Consider the following 12,409-nt stretch of genomic DNA (forward strand, 5'->3'; position numbering starts at 1 on the left):
CCGATTGGCAGGCTGTGTGTCTCCACCCACCTGTGGGCGGAGACAGAGGGGGGCTAGGGGCGGGGCAGGCCACAGGGAGCGGTGAAGAGATAGGCGGGAGCGAGGGGAGCGAGGGAGTGAGGGAGGGAGCGAAGGAGGTAGAGGGGAAAGGAGGAGTTGGGTGGGAGCGCAGCTTGGTTGCTCCGTAGTACGGCGGCCTGCGAGGGAGAGTCCGGAGCAGACTACGGGACGCGCGGGGAGGCGGGCCGGCGGGGATGGTGTGCGGGGCTGCGGCTCCTGCGTCCTTCCCTGCGGCGAGAGAGCGGCACTGATTTGTCCCTGGGAGCGGCAGCGCGAACCCGCCTGAGATGAGGTGAGGAGCGGGCTGCTCGGCGGCGGCCTGGATCATGGAGGCGGCGGGCGGGGGTCCGCGCGGGGGGTCGGCGCGATGGCGCCAGGGCTCGCGTCCCGAGGCCGCCCTTCAGCCTTTGCAGCGCACCCGGGAGGCGCGGCCGCGGCGGCCCCTAGCCTCGTCCTTCCCCATCCTCCCGGGGGCGGGCCGCGGGGGAGGCCGGCTGGCGAGTTCTGGGAGGCCGGGGGGCCGCGGCGGGCGAGGGGCTGGCGGCCGCAGGACGAGTTTCAGGTTGAATGGGCGTCCGCAGCCCTGCCAGTTCGAGCAGGGTCCCACCCTCCCGAGGGGGCTGCGGGGGGCGCTCGGGCCTCCAGGGCTGACCCTGCTGCCCTCGGCCGGCGGAGCGCCCGGCCAAGCCTCGCCTCCCCGCCCGCCCTCCCGGGATCCGGAGGTTGTGGGCAGCGGCGTCGCGCCCGCCCGCCTCTCCCGGGCCTCGAGTCACGGCTCCTCCGTCTGCTCCTCGTGTGCCTTTTCGGGCCCGGGTCAGGGGAGGGCCGTCAACGCCGGGCTGAGTCCGGCCGCGGCCGCGTTCGCCCGGAGCGCGTCCCGCGCTGCGCCCCTGCCCGCGGTGCAGTCGCCCTCCGCCGGCCCGGGCAACCGTGACCCGCACCCGCGGGAACAGGAAGCCGTCGAGGAAGGGCTGCACTCCGCCTGTCCTTGTGCTCGCTCGCGGATCCGCAGACAACTTCGTAGATGACGCGTCTAGGGGCACCTTTTGTTGTGGTTCAGGCTGAGGGAGGCTTTGCTCTTGGAGAAACGGACGAGCGGCTTCTCGGTAGGGTTGAGACTGGGGGTTCTGGCCGCCTCCCGACGGGGAGGTTTCCTTCCGAGCCCGGCCCTCGCTGGGGCTGCGGTGGAGGCCGGCAGGCGGGCTGGGCGTCAGAGATGCCCGCTCCGGCCGGAGGCGCTTCTTTGTGCTTCTCTGCCCGCTCCCTGCGCTTGCTGTTTGCGGGGCCAAAGCGCACAACTCAGAAAACAAGCAGAGAGAGAGTGCGGGTGATGAACGCGGGGGCCACCCGGTGCATGCAGCCCTTTCGGCGGGAGGCGGTTTCCCTAATCCCGTTGACCAGATGAAGGGCAGGGCTCGGAGCGCCCCTGGATTAGGTGGGGGGCTGGGGCCGGGCCCGGGCCAGGGCCGGGCAGGAGCCAGCGGCCAGCTGGGTGCGTGGTGCTGCTCCTCGCCTCTGAAGCGGGATGTAATTACATGGCTTAAGGTGCAGAAGCTTAAACACCCTCACACTTTATGATCTCTACCTATCTCTGAGAACTATGTTTTTCTTTGAATTACTTTTAATAGTTCACTTGAAACATTCATATCGTTTTGATGTAAGTTCACTTATCACATAAATATGTATATTTTAAATACTGAATTCTTTCTGCAGGTTTGTAAGGAACCCAGGAACTTTAAGTAATCTCAATTGAGAAATGAGGGACGTGAGTGATGGCATTAGAACTATTTCAAAACTCCTTTAGCTCCAGTGAGCGAGTTTCTGATTGAGTTTTTTGAAAAGGTATTTTTTAATCTAAGAACGTATTTATTGAAATGGCTATGGCACAAACTATTGTTAGTCTGCCTGAGCAGGAGAGGAAATGAACACGTTTTTGATGTACTTTGGAACCTTGGGGATTGTTCAGATACTAAGTGTTGTGAAATAGGGCATAAAATGAGTGGTAGCAAGTTAATTCCATGAAATGTTTGTCCCTCTTAGCATTTTTTTTTGCAGTTGACTAGCAGTTTCCTTTTTCTCAAAGCTTATGTCTACTACTGGTAGTAGAACTCTTAAGTTCGTCTTTAACCCAAATGCCTCGATTGAGGCAAATTTCAATCTATAGAGGTTAAGGAGGAAGTGCCAGTAAATTCCGGGACTCTAACTCATCTTTTTAATTTGCTAGATTTGTGAATGTCAGAGAATTAATTACTTACATGAGGGTTGGGTTTATTACTCAGTGCCAATTACACTGCTTGTGGAGTTTTTCTCTTCTCAGTGATCTTTCCCTTCTGAATGGCTCTAGTTACTGGTGGTTTCTCCAAGTCTGGACCACAGATCACTTATATAGCAGCCTTAACTGAGGTTCTTGTTAAAAATACAGGTTTTTATCATCTCTCCTCAGAATCAGACTCCTGGAGGTGGGACCCTAGATTCGGTATTTTCAAGGAGTCCTGCAGGAATTTCTCCTGTGCGGCAAAGTTGGAGAACGCAACCACTGGTGTTACTGTCTCCTAAGACTCTTGAAGTGAATAGCAAGTTTTTCAAGTAACAATGTTTTATGCCTTAGGCTGCCAGTAAAAACTGACTGTGACCTTCAAATGTGTATCATACCTGTAATAAACCGCTCAGTGAGGGACTTGGGTTCATCATTGTACCCTGAGTGCCTAGAATAGTGTCTGGAGGAACTCGATTAAAATATTGATGAGTGGACTACATTGCAGCAAGACCACATTTTAAAATCTCTACTTGTAAAATCATTTTTTATCACTTAATAGTCACTGATTGTATGGAAATAGGAGCCACAAGTACTCTACCCCAGTCATTTCTGTAAACTTGATTGGCTCCGAAAGGAGAGAACCTTCCCCAAGCATAGAATGCTCAAGGTGATAAGCTGGAAAGAAGGCTCCTAGAGAAATACTTGCTTAGAGACTTAAAAATGTAATTTTAGTCACAGTGAGGTGGTAAATTACTATGTTATCACTATATCAAAATGCCGTTTTCTAAGCTATGATAAATTTCAACATAATGCTATAAAAAACTGATTTTCAAAAAGTATAGGAAATTGGTACATTTTCTGTTGTGGCTGGTAGCTCAGTTGCTTCAGTTGATTGGAGAGTCCCCCGTCGTGTCCCTGTGGTCCCGTGCCCCCCCCTCCCCTGCATATGAGAAAGTTACAGGTTCAATTCCCAGCTAGGGCACATACAGGAATCAATTTGCATAAATAAATGAAACAATAAACCTCTCTCTCTCCTCTCATCTTCTTCCCCCCCCTTTCTCCTCCTTTTGTCTAAAATTAAAAAAAAGAATTGGTATATCTTCCAATTTCATTTTTTATACTAATAAAATATGACCTTTATTCTTTTAGAGCAGGGGCATCCAACCTTGTGGCGTCTCTGGGCCACACTGTAAGAAGAAGAGTTGTCTTGGGCCACACATTAAATACACAAACACTAATGAGAACAAAAAAAACTCATGTTTTAAGTAAATTTACGATGTCGCGTCGTGTTGGGCCTCATTCATAGCCATCCTGGGCCACATGCGCCCATGTTGGACACCCCTGTTTTAGCATGGGCCCCGTAAATAACAGCTTCAGTGATGTAACTGAGGGCTCCCCGATAGTTAAGGGGAGAGTAAGAGCAGTGCCGTCTCTGAAGGATGGGTTCAACCACATAGTCTGCGACTTTGATTGAGTCACCTGACTCCTCAGTGCCTCCGCTATCTCAGACTAAAATGAGAGCGATAACAGCAAAGGTTTATATGCTTCTAGGCAATCAGCCTTGCCGTCACTTTCAGGGTAATCATACATTTCAGAACCAAAGTGATAAACAGTTTATGATGATCAGCTGATATCCCTTGTATTTTAAGAACTGCATGTTTATGGGAGAAAAATTGAAATACAGAAAATAAAAAGTAGAAAACTCTAAATATTCATAAGTCCACTACCAGGGTATATATCCCTTCAACCCTTTTGTGTGTGTGTGTGCATGTGGCTATTCATATATGAGTATTTTGGTAACAAATGCACGCTCCTGCTGTATACATGTATAATAGTTTTGTAACCTTTTTTTGGGGGGGCTTAGCATTTTGTCAGTCTTTCTGTATCTCTATTATAATAGTTTAGTAACTGAATATTTCATTTTATGGATCTAGATAATTTAACCAATTTATTTTTATTAGACATTAGTCCCCCCCCCACCATTAGTATCAATAACTCTTCAGTGACTATCCCCTGCATGCATCTCTGCTTTGTATATACTTGTGAGATTTTTTTTTTCCCTTAGAAGTTTCTAAAGTGAATTTGCAGGATCAGTACACACTAAGTTTAACCCTATACAGGTCGTGGCTAATCTGAGAGATAAAAACACTTTTCTTAAATATTGTTATGTATGCTGGGTGCATAGATTTAAGGCTGGCGCATTTGCGTTTGTATGTGACTAACATTAAGTCATAATGTGTACGTATCTCTCAGATACATGAGCCCTCCGCTCTAATGTTTTTGCCTGAAACCTCCCAGGGGTTTTGATGTATATTCCCAATTTGCCATTTAGAAAGGTGGTGGCAATTTTGTACTCTTACACTGCTGTATGAGAGTTTGGTTTCTCTCCCCGCTCCTTTTCAGAATGATTTTTAACCAGTGACAAACTTGGTGAATTATTTTTAGGAGGAAAAATGTTTTTGGTTTCTTTTAAAGATTTTATTTATTTATTTTTAGAGGTGGGGGAGGGAGGGAGAAAGAGAGGTAGAGAAACACCAATGTGCGGTTGCCTCTTGCGCACCCTTTACCTGGGAGCTGGCCCACGCCCCGGGTGTTTGCCCAGAGTGGGAATGGAACTGGTGACCCTTTGGTTCCCAGGTTGGCGCTCATTCCACTGAGCCACACCAGCCAGGGTGGAAGAATGGGGATTGATGTAACCTGTTTAGTAGTGCGATGTGGAAAGTCAGAAAATTCATACATCTAGTAATAGTGGTAGCTAACATTGATCAAATCTTTTTATGGTTAACTCAATCTCCATAAAACTCTCATGCTTTCGATTAACGTACCTTGGAAACTGAAGTACCAGCAGTGAAGTCACTTAGGGAGCCAGCAAATAGCAGCGCAGATTTGAACTTCAGGGCCCAAAACTCTTGGCCACAGTGCTGGACTGCCTGTTACCTGGGTATGCTTTGTAGGGATTGGGTACTTTTTACATTTCTGATATCTGTTTTGGAACAACCTGGAGGTTCCCTGATAGTATTACTTATAAATTAGGTGGTGCACAAATTTGTATCCCTGTTACTTGAGGAGTTAGCTGCGTAAGTAGCTCAAACATAGGCCTCTTCTATTGGCCAGCATTCATCTCTCTCAGCACTTGTTATCCGTCCTCTGTCCTGGTTTCCTAAAGGTGCCCGGCGTGGACCGCAGGATTAGAGTCATATGGAGACTATTGGAATCGGAAAGGCATCGCACTGGTGGTGTAGACTTGCCTTGCAAACAGAAGACCCCATACGGAATGTGTGACTAGGGAGACAGTGGGGGGCTGTGGCAGCATCTCTATGTTGGCCAGTTTGGAGATTTAAATGCCTATGGAAGTTCACTTCAGGAACACGGAGGCCTCACTGCAGGGAGGTGTCAAGGGTGCATTGGGAGAATCATCCCATAAAGGACTTGTTAATAAATAGTTGTCTATTAATAATAGATCTTTTAAAAAACTTCTGTTAATAAATGATGCTTGAATATCATCAAAGTTTTGTTACTGATATTTGTAGTCCTCTAACAAGATGACTTTCAAGCAACTTAATCTGGGTGATTCACCAATGCTTTCCTGCTGTTTTTCTGGCAGAATTAGTGACCGGCAGTACGGCAACGGTCCGACTCATTGCCCAGAGAGCATTGGTGCCGTTGTTTCGGCGTCAGCTCCCTGGCCTGAGTTTGTGCTGCCTCATGAGGCAGGGCTGCTGGCTCAGTTAAGCTGGTCACCAAAACCTATGCTACGGTTGTGCAGTGCAGGGCTTCGCCAAGCCAGTGCCAAAAGGTTCTGAGTACATTTCACTCCCACCGGAGTGGGAGAGCCAGAAGTTGAACTGAGAGACGTGAGAGCTTGGGATTCAGCTGAATGTGAATGTGACAATAACAAGATCATAGTAGTTGGTCAAAGATTTCTTTTTAATCCTTGGTGGTTAAAATTAAACGTCCTCTCCTTAATACCGGAGGGCAGTGCCTTTGATCCCCCGTTGCTGTCAGTGATGGTTTTGTTTACCCTCGCGTTTTGTCTGCAAGTCCTTCTGGTGTTTCATGGCGAGAATGCAAGACGTGGGTGGACACCGCTCGTGGAAATGAAGGAAGTCAACTGGCTTTTAGTACTGGGCTTTACCCACCCTGGTTAAGGTGACATTGGTTCTTCTGTGTGTGTGCGTGTGTACGTGTAGGGCCAGTTCTCTCCAAGACAGATGTCCCGAGCAGTTTTATTTTTCTAGCAAGAGCAGTGTGGTGTATAGGAAGCCACAGTATAAACACACACACACACACACACACACACACCATTCTTGTGCATTCTCTGTAAGTCTGTTCATTGTGGACCCATTGGCTTATGAAAATCAACTCATTTCTGCTGTAAACTTAAAACAATAGATTTTAAAAGTAAGTAATCTTCAGTTTTTGGAATGATTGGAAACTCAACCGCTTGTAATGTAACATTTTGGTCATTGACATATAAAAGCTGTGTGTGTGGGGGGGAGGATTGAGCAGAAAGGAAAAAGGACTCATGGACATGGACAACAGTGTGGTAATTGTGGGGGAGGGAGGGAGATATAAGGGAGGTAAGTAGTAATGGAAAAAATACAATACTTTTTTTTTTTTAAACTTGTACCATTAGCAATGAGAGAAACCTTGAAAAATTGACCCAAAACACCCAGTGCCATTCCTGGTATAGAGTAAGTTTCAATGAGTAAAAGACCTCTTCCTTTTTTTCCCTTCTACCATTTATAAATAACAATTATAAATATTAAGTCATGCGAATTACCAGTAACTAATAGGACATGAACTCAGTAAACAATAGTACATTTCCTTAGGTAGCCCTGCTATTTCAGATGCTCAGACACAGTCCTCACAGTGGTTGCGTCTATATTCTTTAAGCGATGAGAGAAACTGAGGAGGAAGAGAACTCTGTGGAGGGGTTCCAGGGGCTGGGGAGGCTCACCTCTGCTGCGCCCTGCCTTTTCCCCAGGCCTAGGACGGTGCCTAGCGCGCAGTGGGTACTCGCTGATATTTGTTGGTGTGTTGAACAGATCAGTGTTTGAGGAGCCGACAGTCGGGAGGCCAGTCACCCAAGTGCCCGTGAACAGAGGAAACGGTGGGGAATAAAGGAGACAGGACCTGGGGATTGTACTTAGAGTCAGTGCAAGTAGGAAGCTAATGTGAGCTTTAAGCAGGGAGCTCCATGATTTACTTTTGTTTAAGAAGAGCACTCTGGATGTCACGTGGGAGTGGATTGGAGGAGGGCAAGAGAGAGATCTTTAACTGACTGCACTTCAGTTATCTGGATGTTGGCATTTCTACCCAGCCTTGTACTTTTTCTTTACCGTGACGGTAATGTGGTTTACTCTTCGAGGTCTCAGAGATGGGATGAGATGAACTGTGATTTGTATAAACTTTTTGAGTTTCTGGGGAAAAGAGAACCCTATGAACTATTATTATTTATCAAATAAATAAAGATGAGGAATTATTTAATTTTTTAAACATTAAATTAGTTGAGGTTATGAATAGGAAAGCTCTTCTGTTTAATAGCTTTCTATAAAAGCTATTCAGAGCCCTGACCACTGGGCTGCATTGGTTGGGTGTTGTCCTTTGAAGGTAAAGGTCGCTGGTTCGATTCCCAGTCAGGGCACATGCCTGGGTTGCAGGTTCAGTCCCTAGTCAGGGCATGGTTTCCTTCAACCGATTGATGTTTCTCACACTGATGTTTCTCTCTCTCTTTCTCTGTCCCTCCCCCTCTTTATAAAAATAAATCTTTTTTAAAAAAAGCTATTCAGTTTGAGAAAGATCTGATTTGTAAAATGCTGCTGCGGTCTGTTCAGTCTGGTGTGTTAGTGAGTGTCAAGGGGCACGAAACCCTGCAGTGATTGCCAGCTCGCATTGTTCCTTAGTTCAGTTAGTTTAAACCACAGTCGTCCTCAGTTATCGGTGGTTGTCTTGATCTCATTAGATGGAGTGATTTTGCAGTTGTGATTTGCTAATTAAAAAATTATAACAAAGCAATACATATTTATTGAAGAAAGCTTCTGAACATATTGATGAGGAAAGGAAAACAGTGCACCCTGAGTCTCAGTATCCAGCGATAATGACTGTTCATACTCCGTGAGGGTCAGCCAGCAAGACTTACCCAGCAGGTCAGGTGTGTGAAGGCGCTTAGTCTGGGAGACATGAAGGTGAGTTAGGGACTCTGGGTCCTGAAGATGGCCCCACGGATGGGCCAGGCCGGGTGAGTCAGCCCAGACATCTGTGGCCCTGGCAAGACACATCCTGGTGTTACTACACTTTCTTTTCTTTTTTTTGAAAACTTTGTTTTATTTTACTTATTTATTTTTAGTCAGAGGGGAGGGGTGGGAGGAGAGGGAGAGAAACATCAGTGTGTGGTTGCCTCTTGCGTGCCCCCTACTGGGAACATGGCCCACAACCCAGGCATGTGCCCTGACTGGGAATCGAACAAGTGACTCTTTGATTCAGAAGCTGGTCCTCAATACCCGGAGCCACACCAGCAGGGCTGGTGTTACTAGACTTTCTAGTTCTAAGAAGCTGGAAATCTAGAAATATGGATTTAATAGCAAATCTCCTGATCTTTATGTGGGTCACAATTTTTATAAACATGCTGTGGATCAAACAAAGCACATCTGAGGGGTGAATTCAGTCTCTGTTTTCTTGCCAGTTTATAACCTCAGGTACATACCACTTTGTAGCCTTTTTCATTTAATAGATTGGAGTATTTGCAGGTTCTCATAATGCACTGCTCTACCATGTGTTCCTCTAGCCGTGTGTACCTATTTCCTGTTCCCTTAGCAGCATGGTGTAAAACCATCTCAAAAAACTCCTAGCCAGCCCTGGCCAAGTAGCTCAGTTGGTTGGAGCACTGTCCCTTACACCAAAAGGTTGCAGGTTTGATTCCCAGTCAGGACACGTACCTAGGTGTTGCAGGTTCTATCCCAGGTCCAGGTGCATATGGAAGGCAACTGATAGAAGTTTCTATCTCAAATTGATGTTTGTCTCTCTGTCTCTGTCTTGCTCCCTCTTTCCCCCTCTTCCTCTCTCTCCAAAATCAATAAACATATCCTCAGGCAAGGATTAAAAAACAAAACACAAATGTCTATTTTTTAAAAAAAAAGTCTTAGCCAGTTTTGTTTTAACTTGGATTTTTCATTACTACGAATGGCTTTGAACATTTATTAAGTGGTATTGGCCTTGTACAAATTTACTTGGCATCCGGCCAACTTGCTAGAACTCTTAGTTCTAGTAGTGTTTTGGTCATTTCTTCAGTGCTTCTCAACGCTTTTAATATCCTATAATATTAGTACCACATTAGTACCTTGTAATTAGTACTAATGGCAGGCCTCATCCCCCAAGGCTGAGGCCAAGCAGTGCCTTGAGCACACCTGTAACCCACTTCAAGGTTCTGTGTGTGGGAAGCTCTGAGCTGCTCGGCGGTTCAGTGAGTGTTCGAGCACGAGCTCTGGCCTGGCGTAGCTTCAGTGTCCGCCTTGAACCGGGGCAGAATCTCAGCCCGGTAAGACCTTTATGGTTTTTTCATTTCCCTTGGGTTTTTCATGTAGACGACTATCATAATTGTAAGAGATAATTTTTATTTCTAGAATTTATAATTTATTTTTTGGCTTGTATATCTTTAGTGACACGAATCCCCAAAACAGTGGTAAATGCTCATTACCCTGTCCTGTCTTAAATTCGATTTAATTTTCCTAAATTCTTTTAAACTCTAGATCCTTAGTAAAAGTCTGCAGTGAGTAGGTGACCAGTTCCTTATTGTGTGGGTGATGTGAAAGCCAAGGTCCAAAGCTGGTGCTGTGCCATGGGGACCTCAGGAGCAGCTCTCTGACCCAGCGCGAGTCCCCGAACTGCCCTATAACTTGCACATTCACTTCCCTCTAATGTCTTCCTACCTGCAGAAGACACTAAGGGTTGAACCAGGTTTGAGGACTTGACCTGACCTAGCCCAATCAGTGTCCCTGTCCTGGGAATTTGAAGTGGGCCCAAGAGACAGGGATTTGACCTTGACAGGCTCCCAAGCTGTAAGGTAACACCAGGGGAGTTAGAGGCAATTACGTTCTGCTGTTGTGCCTGGGGACCAGAAGGGAGGTTTGTAGATGGAGAGAATAGAGGTGCTGTCTAGAAGGAAGCAGAGAGAACACTGCCCGAGTCTCTGATGGCTGTGAACCTTCTCTTCCAGTCCTTTCTTTCGCCAGCTGCATTCTTGTGCCTGAGCTCCGAGAAATGCTCATATCTGTATTCTTAAACAGTGTTCCTCCCTTCCCCCCTCTCTCTGCTGAGGTTGGTCCCTGTTACTGCGGTCCAGGTGTTTTCACTCCCTGCACTGTATTTTTTTATGGTAATACCTTGTCTCTTTTATTTCTTGACAATTGTCTAAGGAAGTTCTGAATTTATTATTGTCCACATAACAACAACATCAGAATTAAGGATAGCAAGAAGCACAGAGGTACACAAGTTTATCTAATTTAGGTAATCACAGATTTATTGGAAAGGCCATTTTGCATGCGTGGGCACCAGCTCTGACCTCTTAAACCAGTTCAGATCTCCAGCCAAGGGCAAACAGGAAGGAAGATATTTTGAATTTCCTTCCAAATGTCCTAGAACATAACATTTTGACCTCAAACCAAAAATGATATTAAAGACATCTACAGTGTACAGTATTGTGTATGTCTGCGTAGGAGGTAGTTTGAGGTCTGTTCAGTGTGCTCTGTTCAAGCTACTGACATGAGGCTCTTTAATTTATAAATGTCAAGAAATTGAATTACAGCGTAATGCCCCGGGGCTTGGCTTATTCTTGGCGATGTCATAAAAACTCAGTGCTTGGTTTAAATAGTCTGCTATCCTAAGGAGTTGGGTGGGGACAGGAAAGAAAAGTGACCAGAAGAGAATGAAAAGATTATAGTAGAGAGGAGGACAAAGTTCAGTGCCACATTGTTCCTTATTCAAATTGTGTTTGTTTGAGCTTTTCATTTGCAAGTAGCAAAAGCACAAGGTGCTTAAGAAAAATGGAAGAGGTATTGACTCACATAGCTGATTGGCCTGGCTTAATCACGTGTCTGAACCAATCCCTATGGCCAGGGGGTTGAAGAACTTATTGGCTGTCCTGGGCCTCTGGGTCCACCTTCTGTACCAGTTTGTGAGGTCAGTACCTAAACCGCTAGAATTTAAAGAAAGTAAAGTGGGATCAAAAGAAAGAATGCTGGGCAGGCAAAACACATGCCGAACACTCTCATCATACACAGTGATCGTATGGGAAAGGGCTAATGCTGACCTCTTTTTAATGATGGCCTTTATTTACTTATTATTTTTTAAATAAAAATTTTAATTGCTTTCATAGAGAGAAGGAGGGAATCGGCGGGGGGGGGGGGGGGAGAGAAATACCGATTTGTTGTTCTCCTTATTTGTTCATTCGTTGGTTGATTCTTTTCGTCCCCTGACTGGGGACAGAACCCACAACCTTGATGAATGGGGATAATGTTCTAACCAACTGACCAACCAGCCAGGGCTCTTTAATGATAGCCTTTAATAAAACGGTGCAAGCACACCGCAGCAACCGAAAACTGTGTGTGCGCTTTCTCCTCAGTAAGGTTTGCTTTTTAGATTTAAATACTCCACACACTGCCCACAGAATCTGTGTTGTTTCTAATTTGTTTTAAAACAAAATATATTTTACTATTCTGTGATTCCTCCAGATAGAATGAAGTTTGGGAGACTCACCTGTAATGTGCTTAGATCACCTGTAGTTGAGAACTGTGGACGTTGTCCGCGCTAGTTTGACTGCTTCTATACTGGCAGATTTTTTCCAGTGCCTAAAGGTGCGTCAGCATTCTCTTTTTGCTCAGAGTTGGGGCGTTTTAACTTCAGGTTCATCTGGAACTGCTGGAAAAACATGAATATAGTATGGAAAAGTTGGAGATGGAGGGGGGTATCCTTTTTGCAGCCATTTGCTTTTTTTCATTGGACTTCAGGAAAGATAGCAACTTGACCTTTTTCAGAAGGGCATGGGCCTATTTTTAACTTTTAATTTTTTGTCCTAAGACACTGATAACAGTGGGT

At 46.0% G+C, this 12,409-nt stretch overlaps 1 protein-coding gene across 1 annotated transcript in view; it reads left to right on the forward strand.

Moving 5' to 3' along the window:
* The first annotated feature begins 1,134 nt into the window (after window positions 1-1,134).
* Window positions 1,135-12,409, forward strand: part of ITSN1 (intersectin 1) — a 173,688-nt gene continuing 162,413 nt past the window's right edge. Inside the window, exon 1 of the mRNA XM_053916815.2 lies at window positions 1,135-1,166. The gene's annotated coding sequence lies outside the window, so the exon portion shown is untranslated. The remainder of the gene's footprint in view (window positions 1,167-12,409) is intronic.

The sequence above is a fragment of the Desmodus rotundus genome, chromosome 2, assembly GCF_022682495.2.
Source record: "Desmodus rotundus isolate HL8 chromosome 2, HLdesRot8A.1, whole genome shotgun sequence".
Taxonomy (NCBI): domain Eukaryota; kingdom Metazoa; phylum Chordata; class Mammalia; order Chiroptera; family Phyllostomidae; genus Desmodus; species Desmodus rotundus.